Below are 19,079 nucleotides of genomic sequence, written 5' to 3' on the forward strand. Positions count from 1 at the left end.
TACAGACAGATACCGTGGCAACTGGCAACACCCCTTTCAGGGATCGGGAATCCTTATTTAATTTTTCAGCTAATTTTCGCTAAAGTAATTATAATGTACAATAAAACTATTTTAAAGCTTGCAACCAGCTCTAAACGATGATAATAAGAAAAAAGTATAATTCAAATTTTTTATTTGGAAAACTCAGTTAAACTGTAAATGTTAGGGTTAAGTTTTAAGTTTATTTTTATTTTTACTTAATTAATTTGATTGTGATTAAAGATAGGTGTTTGGCGTACTATAATTAAATGTAGTATGAATCTTTCTCTAACGAATGAGCCATATTTCAGCATTCTGAGAAACGTTTGTGAATAGATATGTCAAGAGAGCCTGACAAGACAAATTTGATTTAAAGGGGGATGAAACGGGGGAAGCACCACTCGTATTACTGGGGACTTTTGGTATTTTGATGAGGTCATCATATACTAGCAATGTGCAAAAATTCAGCTTTCTCCTAATTTATTCAAGGTTAATGTCTAGATTCCCTGGACTATGAGGCCAGTATACGTGCTGTTTGGCCCTCGCCAGGCATGCCGTTATCCCCTGGTGTACCACGTGTATTTGTTTTAGTACTTCCTTGCGCAGTGTTTCTGGTACGTACAGCCTTTCGCCCCTGTATATTAGCTCCTCCCTTTGATGCAACTCGTCTTGTATGGGCCAAAACACCTTTATAGGTGTATGCAGCTTGTTTATCGACGCTGGCCAGCCGTGGCTTATGTACATCATTAGTGTTTGGCATACGGGATCCCTCGCGGTCGCGTTCCGGAATTGGATTGTTTTCTCTTCTGGCAGAGCTGTGGTTGCGTGAACTACTACACATGATCCTTCCAGATCTGAGGTGTCAATTTCTTTTGCCTGTCGAGGAGCTCTCGACAGCGTGTCCGCCACGTACATCTGGGAGCCCGGCACATAGATGACCTTGAGATTGTAACTTGTGAGTCTCAAGACCAGACTTTGGAGCATTGGCGAGAGTAGGTGCATTGGTTTCTGTACGATTGAAGTCAGCGGACGGTGGTCGGTCTCTACCGTGAAATTTGTTCCTGTGACGAAGTACTGGAACCTTTCGCAGGCGTAGACAACCCCTAGTAGTTCCCTTTCAATGGGAGCGTAGTTCTGCTGTGTTGGAGTAAACGAGGTTGAGGCGTACTCCACCGGCTTCTGATCTTGTAGAAGAACAGCTCCTACTCCTATCCCACTGCTATCAACAGAGATCGTTGCTGGTCTATTCGGATTAAAGAATGTCAGTACTGGAGCTGTGGTAATCAGCCGTTTCAGGTGCTCAGTGTGGTCTCTGCGTTGGCGTCCCTTGTAAAGGCGACACCTTTTTTGAGCAGGGCTCTTAGAGGGGCTGCTTCTGTTGAGTTTTGATGGAGAAATTTTGCCACGAAGTTTACCATTCCGAGAAAGCGTTGCAACGCGGCTCGATCTTGGGTTGACGGAAAGTCATTAATGGCTTCCACTTTCGACGGCGCTATCTCCAGACCTCTTGGTGTGATGGAGAGTCCGAGAAATGTTATTTTGCGTTGGGCTAGCTGCGTTTTCTCTTAGTCTAGAGGATTGGGGTTTTGATTGTGCACTTTGTGACAAAAGAACGAAACTTTGCACAAAATATGTATGTGTCTTTAGTAGTCGATTAAAGATTGGAGGCATTCTGTATCTGTCCTGTGACATTTGTGACAGGCGTAATAGTGCGACATAGTTTTGCAGAAGTGCACTCTGAACGTCCCCTCATTTCCCTCTTAACGTCTCCTTTCTTGGGGGCGGGCGCCTCTACTCCAGATAGTATAAAGTCTCGAAGGGGTCGATCAATATAATACCTTTCAACAAAAAAGCTTAAATCTCTTTATAATATCAATACAAGGTGCTTTTATTCAGTATTTTTATAGGAAATAATTTTCAAATGTAAATATTGAAGTACTAATTTAATTTTAACTTGGCAAACTATATAGAAATGAAAATAAAATTAGTGTAAAAGTCATTGACAGGTACAGTAGTTATTTCGATACATGTAAAAATTGTTATAAAACATACAGATATCAAAATTGACAATTAATACATACAAACATATAAAACTTAAATGTACCGAATGACTAATTATGTCATAGCTCTATCGCAACCACCACATTTGCATAGCGAGGTGCAAGGTAGTTGTGCTTTAACACGGCAACCTTTAAAACAACCACATTTTAATATTTCGCGACATGACTCAGCAGCAGGAGGTAATGTTATCCATTTTATTTTCCAATTTTGCGAATCTTCTCTTTTGTACCATCCGTATTGGTTTGGATCTGGTAAATCAGGGACCCTTTTAAGGGCTTGGCCCCACACATGGCCCGATTGGTACGCTGCTCGCAATACATGTTGCATAAAAGCGTCTTTAGTTAGAGGAATATTTACCAGTTCCCGATTTTTTTGAGTAAAAAGCGATTTTCCTGCATCATTTAAATTTTCATCAGAACTACATCTGTCATACATTAAAATGACAAAAAGTTCGAGGTATAGAATCTTTTCGTGTAATTTTGAAGCAGATGGTCCTTTTGATAAACCTTGAAACGCTGATGTCACGTCTGAAAACGCGGACCATAAGGCTCAGGCCGTTCTTTTCCCTTTACCTCCAAAGCTAGACGTTGTATCACACCCTGTGAGTGCGTGAAATGCGGGTAGTCCTTCACATTTCTCATTTCCGAGTTTTACTGCTAGGCCCGTGGCATTCAAGTAACGGTAGGACTTCCCTGTTCCAATGGCGACTATCAACTGTTTGCAGTTTATTTTGGAAGCCAAACTAATTGCAAGAACAAGCACGTCAGTGTCTACAGTTCTTATTAAAATCCTTTCAAATCCCACTTTAGCGCCATGAGCCGCGTGAAGCAACAAGCAAGTGTCCGCTTCTTCCTGGGTACATGGAGATAGGTCATCTACATTGATTTCTGATGTGGTCAAGACCTTTTGGATACTGATAATTAAAACAATTCCAGGAAAATTTGAACAGGAAATTTCCTGACTCAAAAAGACAAATAGTTCTTTCTTGTTTTCGTCTATTGTCAAGAATTCAGGCCAATTTCGAGGTACTGCTTTTCTACCTTCAACTCGTTCTCTAATTCCTTTTCCTCTTTTTCGCCTGGTGTTCGCTTTTAAACTGTTTTCAATGTATGTGTCAAACACAACTCGACGAACGTTACCAGTGAACTGTCTAGAAATGTATTTTCCGAACATCTCTGCGTGATCGAAGAACGAAGTGCTCCATCAAGTACCACCATGTCCACCTCTGGGGTCGGATTTATCTCTTCGATAACCGTCATCATGTCTTCCAAGTAATATTAATAGATATATAAAATTATTCTGAACTTACGAAATTAAATTTATATTAAAGTGGTTCGTATTAACGTCTAGGGGAAATATTTAAAAAGAATAATAATAAAATAAAGCTTAATGCTTTTTTTTAAAATAAACTGTCGTCATTGAAATAACATTACATTTCCATTTAAATACTTTAAAACTTATAGTATAAATAGTACGTTTCTTTGAGTATGTACGACCCTTGCCAATAAATTTGCCAGTGCAAAAAAATGGTAATATAGTATGATGAACGACCCCTTCGAAACTTTATACTATTTGGAGTAGAGGCGCCCGCCCCCAAGAAAGGAGACGTTAAGAGAGAAATGAGGGGGCGTTCAGAGTGCACTTCTGCAAAACTATGTCGCACTTTTACGCCTGTCACAAATGTCACAGGACAGATACAGAATGCCTCCAATCTTTAATCGACTACTTAAGACACATAGATACTTTGTGCATATTTTCGTTCTTTTCTCTCAAAGTGCACGATTTTACTAAAAAGCAGCACGAATCCTCTAGACTAATCTCGAGTAGTGGTTAGGAGAAACATCAATTTCGAAGAAGGTGTTATTAACGGCACCATGGCCGTTATAACGGGATTCCAAAAGAACGAGTGTGGGAAAATCATTGGTATCCGGATCAGAGTCGATCGGGAACCAAACGACGAGAAAAATAAGCCCCACTTTTAGTCAAGAAAATGAGCGTCAAGTTCTTGCTAGACCAATTGATATGTGAAACGAAAGCAGTGCTCAGTAATCTTGGCATATGCCATTACTATACACAAAAGCCAGGGAATGTGTTTAAAATGCTCAATTATGGATTTGGGATCAAATTTATTTGGAACAGGCATGGCATGCGTTCCTCTATCGCGAGTGACTTCCTTGAACGGTCTCCATCTCTTGCAATTAGACCCGAGTAAAATTATGGCAGATGGACGAGGCATTGCGGTGTATAACAGCCTGCGTCAAAAATACAGATCTGATCTTCCACTTTGAGAAATAGTGTGGTCGGAAGCAAAAAGAGGCACAAAAAGGCCGAAGTCGAAGAGTATTTTAGAACGTGAAGGAGAGCGACCTGATGAAACGGCAAAAAAAAGACCAAATAAAAATAACAGACTATGTCTTCAGAGTATGGACATTTTTCCCTTAAAACGATTTCAAAATGGAGAAAGAGTAACGTGCTACGCAAATAGCGTTTTGCAATTGCTCTTACTGATTCCAGAATTTAGAAACATAATTCCAGTATATCTCCAAGGGGTCTATGCAACCCACATTTCCACCCCTTCTTCGTTGGAGGATCCTACTTGATCACCAATGCTTTTCTTCCGCACTTGATCTCCAATGTTTATTCTTCAGCACTTGATCTCCATAATTTTCATCCGTACTTGATCTCTAAGACTTTTACTTGATCTCTAAGACTTTCACTTGATCCCCAATACTTTTTTAAAAAATAAATAATAAAAAAAGCTTTATTGCGATATTCCTATCAGACTAAGTGTGTTTTACATAAGGATCCTTCGTATTTTAAATTAGAATTCCTTTAAAATAAAATTTTAGAGATCTTTTTTAAAAAATGTTAAAAGAACATTGATTCTTGAGGTCAACAGTCAGGGAGTTTTACACCGATGGTCTTCACACTTTTATTACTAAAACGTTTTATTCCTTTTAAGTTCAGGTTCAATTCACGGAGTCTTGTATTGTGGTAATGTTTTTTAGTCAGCATTGTTTCAAATAAATCTAGAATGTAGTTGGGTATTTTCTTTTTTTATATCCAAGACTTTTTCTTGATATCCAATACTTTTCTTCCGTACTTGATATCCAAGACTCTTACTTGGTCTCCAATACTTTTCTTCCGTACTTGATATCCAAGACTTTTTCTTGATATCCAAGACTTTTTCTTGATATCCAATACTTTTCTTCCGTACTTGATATCCAAGACTTTTACTTGAACTCCAATCCTTTTCTTCCGTACTTGATCTAAAGTGCTTTTATCTTTCGCATCATTAAATTTTGCGATGTGTGTCCAATGCTTTTCTTCCGTACTTGATTCAAGGACTCGTGTAGATCGGACGTCCGCGTTAAGCTGGGTGTCAATATGGTCGTCTTGAGGTAGCTTAAGGACCACCAGGTTGTTCTAAGGAGGGCAAAACGGCTCAGGGCGGTAACGCAGCACGCAAGTTCCTGCATTCGGCAGTGACGGGATAACGTCTGAGAGCGAGCTTCGAGTCACAACGCAACCAATACGGCCGTACACGATTCTTATGTCAGTTTTTACACTTCTGATAGTGATTTTAACTTCAATGTTGTTATCCTTGAAAAGTTTGAATTGTTTTATTCGAGATAACTTTGCAGCTGGGAGTTGTGGCGTTCTCCTGTAATCCAGACCTTTGGAAGCTAGAATCGATGGATGGTATGAAGTTGGGATTCCTGTGACTCAAGAACTCGTGTGGATCGGACGTCCGCGTTAAGCTGGGTGTCAATATGGTCGTCTTGAGGTAGCTTATGGACCACCAGGTTGTTCTAAGGAGGAGCAAAACGGCTCAGGGCGGTAACGCAGCAGGCAAAAGTTCCCACATTCGGCAGTGACGGGATAACGTCTGAGAGCGAGCTTCGAGTCACAACGCAACCAATACGAACGTACACGATTCTTATGTTAGTATTTACACTTCAGATAGTGATTTTAACTTCAATGTTGTTATCCTTGCAAATTTTGAATTGTTTTATTCGAGATTACTTTGCAGCTGGGAGCTGTGGCGTTCTTCTGTAATCCAGCTCTTTGGAAGCTAGAATCGATGGATGGTATAAGGTTGGGACTCCTGTGACTCAAGGACTCGTGTAGATCGGACGTCCGCGTTAAGCTGGGTGTCAATATGGTCGTCTTGAGGTAGCTTATGGACCACCAGGGTGGTCTAAGGAGGAGCAAAACGGCTCAGGGCGGTAACGCAGCAGGCTAAAGTTCCCACATACGGCAGTAACGGGATAACGTCTCAGAGCGAGCTTCGAGTCACAACGCAACCAATACGAACGTACACGATTCTTATGTCAGTTTTTACACTTCAGATAGTGATTTTAACTTCAATGTTGTTATCCTTGCAAAGTTTGAATTGTTTTATTCGAGATTACTTAGCAGCTGAGAGTTGTGGCGTTCTCCTGTAATCCAGCTCTTTGGAAGCTAGAATCCATGGATGGTATGAAGTTGGGATTTCTGTGACTCAAGGACTCGTGTAGATCGGACGTCCGCGTTAAGCTGGGTGTCAATATGGTCGTCTTGAGGTAGCTCATGGACCACCAGGTTGTTCTTAGGAGGAGCAAAACGGCTCAGGGCGGTAACGCAGCAGGCAAAAGTTCCCGCATTCGGCAGTGACGGGATAACGTCTGAGAGCGAGCTTCGAGTCACAACGCAACCAATACGAACGTACACGATTCTTATGTTAGTATTTACACTTCAGATAGTGATTTTAACTTCAATGTTGTTATCCTTGCAAATTTTGAATTGTTTTATTCGAGATTACTTTGCAGCTGGGAGCTGTGGCGTTCTTCTGTAATCCAGCACTTTGGAAGCTAGAATCGATGGATGGTATGAGGTTGGGATTCCTGTGACTCAAGGACTCGTGTAAATCGGACGTCCGCGTTAAGCTGGGTGTCAATATGGTCGTCTTGAGGTAGCTTATGGATCACCAGGTTGTTTTAAGGAGGGCAAAACGGCTCAGGGCGGTAACGCAGCAGGCAAAAGTTCCCGCATTCGGCAGTGACGGGATAACGTCTGAGAGCGAGCTTCGAGTCACAACGCAACCAATACGAACGTACACGATTCTTATGTCAGTTTTTACACTTCAGACAGTGATTTTAACTTCCATGTCGTTATCCTTGCAAAGTTTTAATTGTTTTATTCGAGGTTACTTTGCAGCTGCGAGTTGTGGCGTTCTCCTGTAATCCAGCACTTTGGAAGCTAGAATCGATGGATGGTATGAGGTTGGGATTCCTGTGACTCAAGGACTCGTGTAGATCGGACGTCCGCGTTAACCTGGGTGTCAAAATGGTCGTCTTGAGGTAGCTTATGGACCACCAGGTTGTTCTAAGGAGGGGCAAAACGGCTGAGGGCGGTAACGCAGCAGGCAAAAGTTCCCGCATTCGGCAGTGACGGGATAACGTCTGAGAGCGAGCTTCGAGTCACAACGCAACCAATACGAACGTACACGATTCTTATGTCAGTTTTTACCTCTCCGTGTGACGTAGTCCAGGAGAGGTTCTGTAACGGCCGTGTCTGTGTGTGTGTGTGTGTCTGTGTGTCTGTCTGTCCGTTGTTACACCCACGTGACCGCGTTCGCAGTTTGCGTATCGGAGCAAACGTGTTCCCAATTTCCGGACCGCATTGACAGTTCACAGAAATTTGGAAAATTGTATTTCTCTCCGTTGGCTACTCTATCCTTGAGTTCTCACACCACCATGTTTGGTCTTCGTTTTATCCCATATGAACACCAGCCTGGTACTTTTCTGGTTTCCAACACCACCATCTTCGGTTCTTTGTCAATCCCACATTGACACCAGTCTGCACTTACACTGGCTTCTAACACCACCTCCACTGGTCTTCCGTCTATTCCATATAGACACCAATCTGTATCATTGGCTTCTACTCCATTATCATCGTTTGGTTTTAGGATATACGCGGCGATCAGCTAGGGTTACGAGAAACGTCTAGCCTCCCTAAGGTAGGATCGCTACCAAAGGTTTTCGCATTTGCGGTTTTTCCTTACTATTATAATGGAAACGAATCGTATATATACCCCAAAATTTGAAGAAAGCGGGAAGAGGGGTACCCTTCACTTTAAACGTCAATATTAGCAAAGTTTGAGAAGATAATAGGTATAACTTTATTTTAAACGATTTAACTATTATTAATGTTAATTATTGAAGATTAAAATAATTAAAAATAATTATATTTATTTAAATATTAAAGATAAACCTCTCGTGCAAAGAGAGAGATTATCATTGCCTCCTATATCTACCAAGGCCCGTGCATGCGATATATTTGCTTCATTGCCTCCTATATCTATCAAGGCCCGTGCATTGTGATATATTTCATTCATTGCATAAACGTAAGCGAGATTGTTTTGGGAAAAAAATGCTGCTTCCACTAATGGGTTTATACTCCTTGTTACTGTTGTATAGAGTAATCATGAGAAAAGCATTAAAAATTACGAGAGGACAGACCTTTTTTATCCTCATTCAAAAATATTTTTTTGGTGCTAGAAAGCTTTAAAAAATCCAAACGGTTAGGCATTGGTAAAAAAGACAAATGAAATTTTTCAAATCTAATGAGATAACGCCCACCTAGTTGAAAATTGCCGTTTTTTATCCGCGGGAGCCATTCTTAATGAGAATTTCGATGCTAGTAGGCTGTCAATTAAACTACCGGTATATTATTGTTGTTGGAAATTGGATATTAAGTCAAATTAAGTGGTTGTAAAGAGCCAGCAGGTTTTTGCCACTTCTTTTTGTGAGTATTTGATTTTTATATGTAAAATGGAGGAAGATAATGTTGAGAGTAAGTATGAAATGCGGAAGCGCAAAGCGCGGGAAAGGATGAGGGCAAAAAGGTCGACGTTTTCATTGGATACTTAAGGTTATATAATCTTCTCGACACGGAGAGGTAATATTTTGGTTTTCCCGACTTGTTAAACTTCAGATAGTGATTTTAACTTCAATGTTGTTATCCTTGCAAAGTTTGAATTGTTTTATTCGAGATTACTTTGCAGCTGGGAGTTGTGGCGTTCTCCTGTAATCCAGCTCTTTGGAAGCTAGAATCGATGGATGGTATGAGGTTGGGATTCCTGTGACTCAAGGACTCGTGTAGATCGGACGTCCGCGTTAACCTGGGTGTCAAAATGGTCGTCTTGAGGTAGCTTATGGACCACCAGGTTGTTCTAAGGAGGGGCAAAACGGCTGAGGGCGGTAACGCAGCAGGCAAAAGTTCCCGCATTCGGCAGTGACGGGATAACGTCTGAGAGCGAGCTTCGAGTCACAACGCAACCAATACGAACGTACACGATTCTTATGTCAGTTTTTAAACTTCAGATAGTGATTTTAACTTCAATGTTGTTATCCTTGCAAAGTTTGAATTGTTTTATTCGAGATTACTTTGCAGCTGGGAGTTGTGGCGTTCTCCTGTAATCCAGCTCTTTGGAAGCTAGAAGCGATGGATGGTATGAGGTTGGGAATCCTGTGACTCAAGGACTCGTGTAGATTGGACGTCCGCGTTAAGCTGGGTGTCAATATGGTCGTCTTGAGGTAGCTTATGGACCACCAGGTTGATTTAAGGAGGGGCAAAACGGCTCAGGGCGGTAACGCAGCAGGCAAAAGTTTCCGCATCCGGCAGTGACGGGATAACGTCTGAGAGCGAGCTTCGAGTCACAACGCAACCAATACGAACGTACACGATTCTTATGTCAGTTTTTACTTTTCAGATAGTGATTTTAACTTCAATGTTGTAATAATAATAATAATAATAAAGTTTGAATTGTTTTATTCGAGAATACTTTGGACCCGGGAGTTGTGGCGTTCTCCTGTAATCCAGCTCTTTGGAAGCTAGAATCGATGGATGGTATGAGGTTGGGATTCCTATGACTCAAGGACTCGTGTAGATCGGACGTCCGCGTTAAGCTGGGTGTCAATATGGTCGTCTTGAGGTAGCTCATGGACCACCAGGTTGTTCTTAGGAGGAGCAAAACGGCTCAGGGCGGTAACGCAGCAGGCAAAAGTTCCCGCATTCGGCAGTGACGGGATAACGTCTGAGAGCGAGCTTCGAGTCACAACGCAACCAATACGAACGTACACGATTCTTATGTTAGTATTTACACTTCAGATAGTGATTTTAACTTCAATGTTGTTATCCTTGCAAATTTTGAATTGTTTTATTCGAGATTACTTTGCAGCTGGGAGCTGTGGCGTTCTTCTGTAATCCAGCACTTTGGAAGCTAGAATCGATGGATGGTATGAGGTTGGGATTCCTGTGACTCAAGGACTCGTGTAGATCGGACGTCCGCGTTAAGCTGGGTGTCAATATGGTCGTCTTGAGGTAGCTTATGGATCACCAGGTTGTTTTAAGGAGGGCAAAACGGCTCAGGGCGGTAACGCAGCAGGCAAAAGTTCCCGCATTCGGCAGTGACGGGATAACGTCTGAGAGCGAGCTTCGAGTCACAACGCAACCAATACGAACGTACACGATTCTTATGTCAGTTTTTACACTTCAGACAGTGATTTTAACTTCCATGTCGTTATCCTTGCAAAGTTTTAATTGTTTTATTCGAGGTTACTTTGCAGCTGCGAGTTGTGGCGTTCTCCTGTAATCCAGCACTTTGGAAGCTAGAATCGATGGATGGTATGAGGTTGGGATTCCTGTGACTCAAGGACTCGTGTAGATCGGACGTCCGCGTTAACCTGGGTGTCAAAATGGTCGTCTTGAGGTAGCTTATGGACCACCAGGTTGTTCTAAGGAGGGGCAAAACGGCTGAGGGCGGTAACGCAGCAGGCAAAAGTTCCCGCATTCGGCAGTGACGGGATAACGTCTGAGAGCGAGCTTCGAGTCACAACGCAACCAATACGAACGTACACGATTCTTATGTCAGTTTTTACCTCTCCGTGTGACGTAGTCCAGGAGAGGTTCTGTAACGGCCGTGTCTGTGTGTGTGTGTGTGTGTCTGTCTGTCCGTTGTTACACCCACGTGACCGCGTTCGCAGTTTGCGTATCGGAGCAAACGTGTTCCCAATTTCCGGACCGCATTGACAGTTCACAGAAATTTGGAAAATTGTATTTCTCTCCGTTGGCTACTCTATCCTTGAGTTCTCACACCACCATGTTTGGTCTTCGTTTTATCCCATATGAACACCAGCCTGGTACTTTTCTGGTTTCCAACACCACCATCTTCGGTTCTTTGTCAATCCCACATTGACACCAGTCTGCACTTACACTGGCTTCTAACACCACCTCCACTGGTCTTCCGTCTATTCCATATAGACACCAATCTGTATCATTGGCTTCTACTCCATTATCATCGTTTGGTTTTAGGATATACGCGGCGATCAGCTAGGGTTACGAGAAACGTCTAGCCTCCCTAAGGTAGGATCGCTACCAAAGGTTTTCGCATTTGCGGTTTTTCCTTACTATTATAATGGAAACGAATCGTATATATACCCCAAAATTTGAAGAAAGCGGGAAGAGGGGTACCCTTCACTTTAAACGTCAATATTAGCAAAGTTTGAGAAGATAATAGGTATAACTTTATTTTAAACGATTTAACTATTATTAATGTTAATTATTGAAGATTAAAATAATTAAAAATAATTATATTTATTTAAATATTAAAGATAAACCTCTCGTGCAAAGAGAGAGATTATCATTGCCTCCTATATCTACCAAGGCCCGTGCATGCGATATATTTGCTTCATTGCCTCCTATATCTATCAAGGCCCGTGCATTGTGATATATTTCATTCATTGCATAAACGTAAGCGAGATTGTTTTGGGAAAAAAATGCTGCTTCCACTAATGGGTTTATACTCCTTGTTACTGTTGTATAGAGTAATCATGAGAAAAGCATTAAAAATTACGAGAGGACAGACCTTTTTTATCCTCATTCAAAAATATTTTTTTGGTGCTAGAAAGCTTTAAAAAATCCAAACGGTTAGGCATTGGTAAAAAAGACAAATGAAATTTTTCAAATCTAATGAGATAACGCCCACCTAGTTGAAAATTGCCGTTTTTTATCCGCGGGAGCCATTCTTAATGAGAATTTCGATGCTAGTAGGCTGTCAATTAAACTACCGGTATATTATTGTTGTTGGAAATTGGATATTAAGTCAAATTAAGTGGTTGTAAAGAGCCAGCAGGTTTTTGCCACTTCTTTTTGTGAGTATTTGATTTTTATATGTAAAATGGAGGAAGATAATGTTGAGAGTAAGTATGAAATGCGGAAGCGCAAAGCGCGGGAAAGGATGAGGGCAAAAAGGTCGACGTTTTCATTGGATACTTAAGGTTATATAATCTTCTCGACACGGAGAGGTAATATTTTGGTTTTCCCGACTTGTTAAACTTCAGATAGTGATTTTAACTTCAATGTTGTTATCCTTGCAAAGTTTGAATTGTTTTATTCGAGATTACTTTGCAGCTGGGAGTTGTGGCGTTCTCCTGTAATCCAGCTCTTTGGAAGCTAGAATCGATGGATGGTATGAGGTTGGGATTCCTGTGACTCAAGGACTCGTGTAGATCGGACGTCCGCGTTAACCTGGGTGTCAAAATGGTCGTCTTGAGGTAGCTTATGGACCACCAGGTTGTTCTAAGGAGGGGCAAAACGGCTGAGGGCGGTAACGCAGCAGGCAAAAGTTCCCGCATTCGGCAGTGACGGGATAACGTCTGAGAGCGAGCTTCGAGTCACAACGCAACCAATACGAACGTACACGATTCTTATGTCAGTTTTTAAACTTCAGATAGTGATTTTAACTTCAATGTTGTTATCCTTGCAAAGTTTGAATTGTTTTATTCGAGATTACTTTGCAGCTGGGAGTTGTGGCGTTCTCCTGTAATCCAGCTCTTTGGAAGCTAGAAGCGATGGATGGTATGAGGTTGGGAATCCTGTGACTCAAGGACTCGTGTAGATTGGACGTCCGCGTTAAGCTGGGTGTCAATATGGTCGTCTTGAGGTAGCTTATGGACCACCAGGTTGATTTAAGGAGGGGCAAAACGGCTCAGGGCGGTAACGCAGCAGGCAAAAGTTTCCGCATCCGGCAGTGACGGGATAACGTCTGAGAGCGAGCTTCGAGTCACAACGCAACCAATACGAACGTACACGATTCTTATGTCAGTTTTTACTTTTCAGATAGTGATTTTAACTTCAATGTTGTAATAATAATAATAATAATAAAGTTTGAATTGTTTTATTCGAGAATACTTTGGACCCGGGAGTTGTGGCGTTCTCCTGTAATCCAGCTCTTTGGAAGCTAGAATCGATGGATGGTATGAGGTTGGGATTCCTATGACTCAAGGACCCGTGTAGATCGGACGTCCGCGTTAAGCTGGGTGTCAATATGGTCGTCTTGAGGTAGCTTATGGACCACCAGGTTGTTTTAAGGAGGGCAAAACGGCTCAGGGCGGTAACGCAGCAGGCAAAAGTTCCCGCATTCGGCAGTGACGGGATAACGTCTGAGAGCGAGCTTCGAGTCACAACGCAACCAATACGAACGTACACGATTCTTATGTCAGTTTTTACTTTTCAGATAGTGATTTTAACTTCAATGTTGTAATAATAATAATAATAATAAAGTTTGAATTGTTTTATTCGAGATTACTTTGGACCCGGGAGTTGTGGCGTTCTCCTGTAATCCAGCTCTTTGGAAGCTAGAATCGATGGATGGTATGAGGTTGGGATTCCTATGACTCAAGGACTCGTGTAGATCGGACGTCCGCGTTAAGCTGGGTGTCAATATGGTCGTCTTGAGGTAGCTTATGGACCACCAGGTTGTTTTAAGGAGGGCAAAACGGCTCAGGGCGGTAACGCAGCAGGCAAAAGTTCCCGCATTCGGCAGTGACGGGATAACGTCTGAGAGCGAGCTTCGAGTCACAACGCAACCAATACGAACGTACACGATTCTTATGTCAGTTTTTACACTTCAGACAGTGATTTTAACTTCCATGTCGTTATCCTTGCAAAGTTTTAATTGTTTTATTCGAGGTTACTTTGCAGCTGCGAGTTGTGGCGTTCTCCTGTAATCCAGCACTTTGGAAGCTAGAATCGATGGATGGTATGAGGTTGGGATTCCTGTGACTCAAGGACTCGTGTAGATCGGACGTCCGCGTTAACCTGGGTGTCAAAATGGTCGTCTTGAGGTAGCTTATGGACCACCAGGTTGTTCTAAGGAGGGGCAAAACGGCTGAGGGCGGTAACGCAGCAGGCAAAAGTTCCCGCATTCGGCAGTGACGGGATAACGTCTGAGAGCGAGCTTCGAGTCACAACGCAACCAATACGAACGTACACGATTCTTATGTCAGTTTTTAAACTTCAGATAGTGATTTTAACTTCAATGTTGTTATCCTTGCAAAGTTTGAATTGTTTTATTCGAGATTACTTTGCAGCTGGGAGTTGTGGCGTTCTCCTGTAATCCAGCTCTTTGGAAGCTAGAATCGATGGATGGTATGAGGTTGGGATTCCTGTGACTCAAGGACTCGTGTAGATCGGACGTCCGCGTTAACCTGGGTGTCAATATGGTCGTCTTGAGGTAGCTTATGGACCACCAGGTTGTTTTAAGGAGGGCAAAACGGCTCAGGGCGGTAACGCAGCAGGCAAAAGTTCCCGCATTCGGCAGTGACGGGATAACGTTTGAGAGCGAGCTTCGAGTCACAACGCAACCAATACGAACGTACACGATTCTTATGTCAGTTTTTAAACTTCAGATAGTGATTTTAACTTCAATGTTGTTATCCTTGCAAAGTTTGAATTGTTTTATTCGAGATTACTTTGCAGCTGGGAGTTGTGGCGTTCTCCTGTAATCCAGCTCTTTGGAAGCTAGAATCGATGGATGGTATGAGGTTGGGATTCCTGTGACTCAAGGACTCGTGTAGATCGGACGTCCGCGTTAACCTGGGTGTCAAAATGGTCGTCTTGAGGTAGCTTATGGACCACCAGGTTGTTCTAAGGAGGGGCAAAACGGCTGAGGGCGGTAACGCAGCAGGCAAAAGTTCCCGCATTCGGCAGTGACGGGATAACGTCTGAGAGCGAGCTTCGAGTCACAACGCAACCAATACGAACGTACACGATTCTTATGTCAGTTTTTAAACTTCAGATAGTGATTTTAACTTCAATGTTGTTATCCTTGCAAAGTTTGAATTGTTTTATTCGAGATTACTTTGCAGCTGGGAGTTGTGGCGTTCTCCTGTAATCCAGCTCTTTGGAAGCTAGAATCGATGGATGGTATGAGGTTGGGATTCCTGTGACTCAAGGACTCGTGTAGATCGGACGTCCGCGTTAACCTGGGTGTCAATATGGTCGTCTTGAGGTAGCTTATGGACCACCAGGTTGTTTTAAGGAGGGCAAAACGGCTCAGGGCGGTAACGCAGCAGGCAAAAGTTCCCGCATTCGGCAGTGACGGGATAACGTTTGAGAGCGAGCTTCGAGTCACAACGCAACCAATACGAACGTACACGATTCTTATGTCAGTTTTTAAACTTCAGATAGTGATTTTAACTTCAATGTTGTTATCCTTGCAAAGTTTGAATTGTTTTATTCGAGATTACTTTGCAGCTGGGAGTTGTGGCGTTCTCCTGTAATCCAGCTCTTTGGAAGCTAGAATCGATGGATGGTATGAGGTTGGGATTCCTGTGACTCAAGGACTCGTGTAGATCGGACGTCCGCGTTAACCTGGGTGTCAAAATGGTCGTCTTGAGGTAGCTTATGGACCACCAGGTTGTTCGAAGGAGGGGCAAAACGGCTGAGGGCGGTAACGCAGCAGGCAAAAGTTCCCGCATTCGGCAGTGACGGGATAACGTCTGAGAGCGAGCTTCGAGTCACAACGCAACCAATACGAACGTACACGATTCTTATGTCAGTTTTTACACTTCAGACAGTGATTTTAACTTCCATGTCGTTATCCTTGCAAAGTTTTAATTGTTTTATTCGAGGTTACTTTGCAGCTGCGAGTTGTGGCGTTCTCCTGTAATCCAGCACTTTGGAAGCTAGAATCGATGGATGGTATGAGGTTGGGATTCCTGTGACTCAAGGACTCGTGTAGATCGGACGTCCGCGTTAACCTGGGTGTCAAAATGGTCGTCTTGAGGTAGCTTATGGACCACCAGGTTGTTCTAAGGAGGGGCAAAACGGCTGAGGGCGGTAACGCAGCAGGCAAAAGTTCCCGCATTCGGCAGTGACGGGATAACGTCTGAGAGCGAGCTTCGAGTCACAACGCAACCAATACGAACGTACACGATTCTTATGTCAGTTTTTAAACTTCAGATAGTGATTTTAACTTCAATGTTGTTATCCTTGCAAAGTTTGAATTGTTTTATTCGAGATTACTTTGCAGCTGGGAGTTGTGGCGTTCTCCTGTAATCCAGCTCTTTGGAAGCTAGAATCGATGGATGGTATGAGGTTGGGATTCCTGTGACTCAAGGACTCGTGTAGATCGGACGTCCGCGTTAACCTGGGTGTCAATATGGTCGTCTTGAGGTAGCTTATGGACCACCAGGTTGTTTTAAGGAGGGCAAAACGGCTCAGGGCGGTAACGCAGCAGGCAAAAGTTCCCGCATTCGGCAGTGACGGGATAACGTTTGAGAGCGAGCTTCGAGTCACAACGCAACCAATACGAACGTACACGATTCTTATGTCAGTTTTTAAACTTCAGATAGTGATTTTAACTTCAATGTTGTTATCCTTGCAAAGTTTGAATTGTTTTATTCGAGATTACTTTGCAGCTGGGAGTTGTGGCGTTCTCCTGTAATCCAGCTCTTTGGAAGCTAGAATCGATGGATGGTATGAGGTTGGGATTCCTGTGACTCAAGGACTCGTGTAGATCGGACGTCCGCGTTAACCTGGGTGTCAAAATGGTCGTCTTGAGGTAGCTTATGGACCACCAGGTTGTTCGAAGGAGGGGCAAAACGGCTGAGGGCGGTAACGCAGCAGGCAAAAGTTCCCGCATTCGGCAGTGACGGGATAACGTCTGAGAGCGAGCTTCGAGTCACAACGCAACCAATACGAACGTACACGATTCTTATGTCAGTTTTTAAACTTCAGATAGTGATTTTAACTTCAATGTTGTTATCCTTGCAAAGTTTGAATTGTTTTATTCGAGATTACTTTGCAGTTGGGAGTTGTGGCGTTCTCCTGTAATCCAGCTCTTTGGAAGCTAGAATCGATGGATGGTATGAGGTTGGGAATCCTGTGACTCAAGGACTCGTGTAGATTGGACGTCCGCGTTAAGCTGGGTGTCAATATGGTCGTCTTGAGGTAGCTTATGGACCACCAGGTTGATTTAAGGAGGGGCAAAACGGCTCAGGGCGGTAACGCAGCAGGCAAAAGTTTCCGCATCCGGCAGTGACGGGATAACGTCTGAGAGCGAGCTTCGAGTCACAACGCAACCAATACGAACGTACACGATTCTTATGTCAGTTTTTACTTTTCAGATAGTGATTTTAACTTCAATGTTGTAATAATAATAATAATAAAGTTTGAATTGTTTTATTCGAGTTTACTTTGGACCCGGGAGTTGTGGCGTTCTCCTGTAATCCAGCTCTTTGGAAGCTAGAATCGATGGATGGTATGAGGTTGGGATTCCTATGACTCAAGGACTCGTGTAGATCGGACGTCCGCGTTAAGCTGGGTGTCAATATGGTCGTCTTGAGGTAGCTTATGGATCACCACGTTGTTCTAATTAGGGGCAAAAAGGCTCAGGGTGGTAACGCAGCAGGCCAATGTTCCCGCATTCGGCAGTGACGTGATAACGTCTGAGAGCGAGCTTCGAGTCACAACGCAACCAATACGAACGTACACGATTCTTATGTCAGTTTTTACTTTTCAGATAGTGATTTTAACTTCAATGTTGTTATCCTTGCAAAGTTTGAATTGTTTTATTCGAGTTTACTTTGGAGACGGGAGTTGTGGCGTTCTCCTGTAACCCAGCTCTTTGGAAGCTAGAATCGATGGATGGTATGAGGTTGGGATTCCTGTGACTCAAGGACTCGTGTAGATCGGACGTCCGCGTAAAGCTGGGTGTCAATATGGTCGTCTTGAGGTAGCTTATGGATCACCACGTTGTTCTAATTAGGGGCAAAAAGGCTCAGGGTGGTAACGCAGCAGGCCAATGTTCCCGCATTCGGCAGTGACGGGATAACGTCTGAGAGCGAGCTTCGAGTCACAACGCAACCAATACGAACGTACACGATTCTTATGTCAGTTCTTACTTTTCAGATAGTGATTTTAACTTCAATGTTGTTATCCTTGCAAAGTTTGAATTGTTTTATTCGAGATTACTTTGGAGCCGGGAGTTGTGGCGTTCTCCTGTAATCCAGCTCTTTGGAAGCTAGAATCGATGGATGGTATGAGGTTGGGATTCCTATGACTCAAGGACTCGTGTAGATCGGACGTCCGCGTTAAGCTGGGTGTCAATATGGTCGTCTTGAGGTAGCTTATGGACCACCAGGTTGTTCTAAGGAGGGGCAAAACGGCTCAGGGCGGTAACGCAGCAGGCAAAAGTTCCCGCATTCGGCAGTGACGGGATTACGTCTGAGAGCGAGCTTCGAGTCACAACGCAACCAATACGAACGTACACGATTCTTATGTCAGTTTTTACACTTCAGATAGTGATTTTAACTTCCATGTTGTTATCCTTGCAAAAATTGAATTGTTTTAATCGAGATTACTTTGCAGCTGGGAGTTGTGGCGTTCTCCTGTAATCCAGCTCTTTGGAAGCTAGAATCGATGGATGGTATGAGGTTGGGATTCCTGTGACTCAAGGACTCGTGTAGATCGGACGTCCGCGTTAAGCTGGGTGTCAATATGGTCGTCTTGAGGTAGCTTATGGACCACCAGGTTGTTTTAAGGAGGGCAAAACGGCTCAGGGCGGTAACGCAGCAGGCAAAAGTTCCCGCATTCGGAAGTGACGGGATAACGTCTGAGAGGGAGCTTCGAGTCACAACGCAACCAATACGAACGTACACGATTCTTATGTC

At 43.1% G+C, this 19,079-nt stretch overlaps 27 non-coding genes and 1 pseudogene across 27 annotated transcripts; all 28 read left to right on the forward strand.

Annotated features, from left to right (window-relative positions):
- Positions 1-5,415: 5,415 nt before the first annotated feature.
- LOC149713929 (signal recognition particle RNA) lies at positions 5,416-5,600 on the forward strand (annotated as a pseudogene).
- Positions 5,601-5,722: 122 nt separating this feature from the next.
- Positions 5,723-6,022, forward strand: LOC149713930 (signal recognition particle RNA). Its single transcript, XR_016373773.1, has one exon.
- An 89-nt stretch (positions 6,023-6,111) lies between these two features.
- LOC149713931 (signal recognition particle RNA) lies at positions 6,112-6,411 on the forward strand. Its single transcript, XR_016373940.1, has one exon.
- Positions 6,412-6,500: 89 nt separating this feature from the next.
- Positions 6,501-6,800, forward strand: LOC149713932 (signal recognition particle RNA). The gene has a single exon (XR_016373796.1).
- An 89-nt stretch (positions 6,801-6,889) lies between these two features.
- On the forward strand, positions 6,890-7,188 carry LOC149713933 (signal recognition particle RNA). The gene has a single exon (XR_016373780.1).
- Positions 7,189-7,277: 89 nt separating this feature from the next.
- Positions 7,278-7,577, forward strand: LOC149713934 (signal recognition particle RNA). The gene has a single exon (XR_016373867.1).
- Positions 7,578-9,126: 1,549 nt separating this feature from the next.
- On the forward strand, positions 9,127-9,426 carry LOC149713935 (signal recognition particle RNA). The gene has a single exon (XR_016373759.1).
- An 89-nt stretch (positions 9,427-9,515) lies between these two features.
- On the forward strand, positions 9,516-9,815 carry LOC149713936 (signal recognition particle RNA). Its single transcript, XR_016373737.1, has one exon.
- Positions 9,816-9,913: 98 nt separating this feature from the next.
- LOC149713937 (signal recognition particle RNA) lies at positions 9,914-10,213 on the forward strand. Its single transcript, XR_016373809.1, has one exon.
- An 89-nt stretch (positions 10,214-10,302) lies between these two features.
- On the forward strand, positions 10,303-10,601 carry LOC149713938 (signal recognition particle RNA). Its single transcript, XR_016373755.1, has one exon.
- An 89-nt stretch (positions 10,602-10,690) lies between these two features.
- LOC149713939 (signal recognition particle RNA) lies at positions 10,691-10,990 on the forward strand. The gene has a single exon (XR_016373868.1).
- A 1,543-nt stretch (positions 10,991-12,533) lies between these two features.
- Positions 12,534-12,833, forward strand: LOC149713940 (signal recognition particle RNA). Its single transcript, XR_016373760.1, has one exon.
- An 89-nt stretch (positions 12,834-12,922) lies between these two features.
- On the forward strand, positions 12,923-13,222 carry LOC149713941 (signal recognition particle RNA). The gene has a single exon (XR_016373738.1).
- Positions 13,223-13,320: 98 nt separating this feature from the next.
- Positions 13,321-13,619, forward strand: LOC149713942 (signal recognition particle RNA). Its single transcript, XR_016373918.1, has one exon.
- A 98-nt stretch (positions 13,620-13,717) lies between these two features.
- LOC149713943 (signal recognition particle RNA) lies at positions 13,718-14,016 on the forward strand. The gene has a single exon (XR_016373857.1).
- Positions 14,017-14,105: 89 nt separating this feature from the next.
- On the forward strand, positions 14,106-14,405 carry LOC149713944 (signal recognition particle RNA). Its single transcript, XR_016373869.1, has one exon.
- An 89-nt stretch (positions 14,406-14,494) lies between these two features.
- On the forward strand, positions 14,495-14,793 carry LOC149713945 (signal recognition particle RNA). The gene has a single exon (XR_016373777.1).
- Positions 14,794-14,882: 89 nt separating this feature from the next.
- LOC149713946 (signal recognition particle RNA) lies at positions 14,883-15,182 on the forward strand. Its single transcript, XR_016373761.1, has one exon.
- An 89-nt stretch (positions 15,183-15,271) lies between these two features.
- On the forward strand, positions 15,272-15,570 carry LOC149713947 (signal recognition particle RNA). The gene has a single exon (XR_016373778.1).
- Positions 15,571-15,659: 89 nt separating this feature from the next.
- Positions 15,660-15,959, forward strand: LOC149713948 (signal recognition particle RNA). Its single transcript, XR_016373774.1, has one exon.
- An 89-nt stretch (positions 15,960-16,048) lies between these two features.
- On the forward strand, positions 16,049-16,348 carry LOC149713949 (signal recognition particle RNA). The gene has a single exon (XR_016373870.1).
- Positions 16,349-16,437: 89 nt separating this feature from the next.
- Positions 16,438-16,736, forward strand: LOC149713950 (signal recognition particle RNA). The gene has a single exon (XR_016373779.1).
- Positions 16,737-16,825: 89 nt separating this feature from the next.
- LOC149713951 (signal recognition particle RNA) lies at positions 16,826-17,125 on the forward strand. The gene has a single exon (XR_016373775.1).
- Positions 17,126-17,214: 89 nt separating this feature from the next.
- Positions 17,215-17,514, forward strand: LOC149713952 (signal recognition particle RNA). Its single transcript, XR_016373732.1, has one exon.
- A 95-nt stretch (positions 17,515-17,609) lies between these two features.
- LOC149713953 (signal recognition particle RNA) lies at positions 17,610-17,909 on the forward strand. The gene has a single exon (XR_016373991.1).
- Positions 17,910-17,998: 89 nt separating this feature from the next.
- On the forward strand, positions 17,999-18,298 carry LOC149713954 (signal recognition particle RNA). The gene has a single exon (XR_016373979.1).
- Positions 18,299-18,387: 89 nt separating this feature from the next.
- LOC149713955 (signal recognition particle RNA) lies at positions 18,388-18,687 on the forward strand. The gene has a single exon (XR_016373733.1).
- An 89-nt stretch (positions 18,688-18,776) lies between these two features.
- Positions 18,777-19,075, forward strand: LOC149713956 (signal recognition particle RNA). Its single transcript, XR_016373791.1, has one exon.
- Positions 19,076-19,079: the final 4 nt, after the last annotated feature.

Source organism: Phalangium opilio, unplaced genomic scaffold, assembly GCF_054372755.1.
Source record: "Phalangium opilio isolate 3A_F unplaced genomic scaffold, DU_Popi_V2 ptg000009l_1, whole genome shotgun sequence".
In the NCBI taxonomy this organism is placed as follows: domain Eukaryota; kingdom Metazoa; phylum Arthropoda; class Arachnida; order Opiliones; family Phalangiidae; genus Phalangium; species Phalangium opilio.